The following is a 1791-nucleotide window of genomic DNA, read 5'->3' as shown; positions in this document are numbered from 1 at the left end:
ATGACTACAGCCCCATTGACTCTCTATGTAAATGCATTGATGAAGTTAACAGTTGGATGTGCCAAAACTTTCTTCAGTTAAACAAAGACAAAACTGAAATCACTACATTAGGAAACAAAGATGAAATTCTCAAGGTGAACGCATATCTTGAGGCTAAAGGTCTAAAATCAAAAAATCAAGTCAGGAATCTTGGTGTGATTTTGGAGTCAGACCTGAGTTTCAGTAGTCATGTCAAAGCAATAACTAAATCAGCTTACTATCATCTTAAAAATATTGCAAGAATTAGAAGCTTTATTTCCAGGCAAGACTTAGAGAAACTCGTTCATGCTTTTATCACCAGCAGGGTGGATTATTGTAATGGTCTTCTCACTGGCCTTCCCAAAAAGACCATTAGACAGCTGCAGCTCATACAGAACGCTGCTGCCAGGATCCTGAGCAGAACCAGAAAATATGACCATATCACACCAGTCCTCAGGTCTTTACACTGGCTTCCAGTTACATTTAGGATCGATTTTAAAGTACTATTACTTGTATATAAATCACTCAATGACCTAGGACCTCAATACATTGCAGATATGCTGATTAAATACAAACCCAACAGATCACTCAGATCATCAGGATCAAGTCAATTAGAAATACCAAGGGTTCACTCAAAGCAAGGAGAGTCTACGTTTAGCTATTATGCCAGCCGTAGCAGGAACCAGCTTCCTGAACAGATCAGATGTGCTCCAACAGTAGCCACTTTCAAATCCAGACTCAAAACACATCTGTTTAGCTGTGCATTTACTGAATGAGCTGTGCCACTGTACGTCTGGGCACGGCACCTCCGATAAATATCTATATTATTTCATGAAACTTTTATCGATTTTCTTACCGTTTTTTCCAGCAGAAAGCTAACGAGCTAGCCATCACGGGGGTGTCTTTGTAGCCTTTACAGAAGGTTTTCTATCCAGCCTGGAACATGTGCATCTTTTTGGAGTTGTTCAGCAATAAATCAAAACGCTTACATCCAAGATATATCCACTTGATGTCCATAATTTATAAATTTTCCGTCATTTTTGCCGCTAGCGCGATGCTAGCTACCATTTTGGATGAGGGTTTGACCAATGACAGGCTGATCCGTCATCCACGTTGGTGTGCGTCATTATGCGAACCACAGCTCTGTTATTGTGGAGAGATAGAGACGCACGGCTAGTGTTGAGGAGAGAGAGAGAGAGAGACGCGCTGCAGTTTTGTGGAGAAAGTTTGAGGAAAAAGTTTGAGAAGAAAGTTTGAGGAGAAGTTCCTGATAGGAACTGTTTTGAGGCTTGGCACCAGTAAATATCCAAAATCCAAAGAGGCCAAAAGCGCCTGGACTTTTTTTGGAAAAATGTAAATAGTTTTGGTTCTGTATAAGTTATAATGTTTATTCCTGAGTTCCAGGACTCCAAAGACTTGAACAAACTGTTTTCCAGAGGAAATATGCTTAGCTTTTATTTATTTGTGTGTGTTTTCAATAAATATTTGAGTGATTCAATTTCCGTTTTATGTTTTCATTTGTCTTTATGGTCCCATAACTTATTTTACATTCAGGTGACATCAATGCAACACAAATATACTGACAGTGCAACTTGTCTTGAAAAAAAAGAGGTGTGTCAATTGTCTGTGCACAACAGGGTTGATGTTTTACAAGCTTTTTTAGTAAATAACACCAGGCGGAAAATTAATTGTAAAAATACCCTTAGGTCTTAAAGGGTTAATTCCTATTATAACTATTATACTATATATATTTTTATTTTATTCACTTATAAC

The sequence above is a fragment of the Gobio gobio genome, assembly GCF_949357685.1.
Source record: "Gobio gobio genome assembly, chromosome: 14".
Taxonomy (NCBI): Eukaryota; Metazoa; Chordata; class Actinopteri; order Cypriniformes; family Gobionidae; genus Gobio; species Gobio gobio.
The sequence above is the reverse complement of the archived record's forward strand: the minus strand, read 5'-3'. Positions refer to the sequence as shown.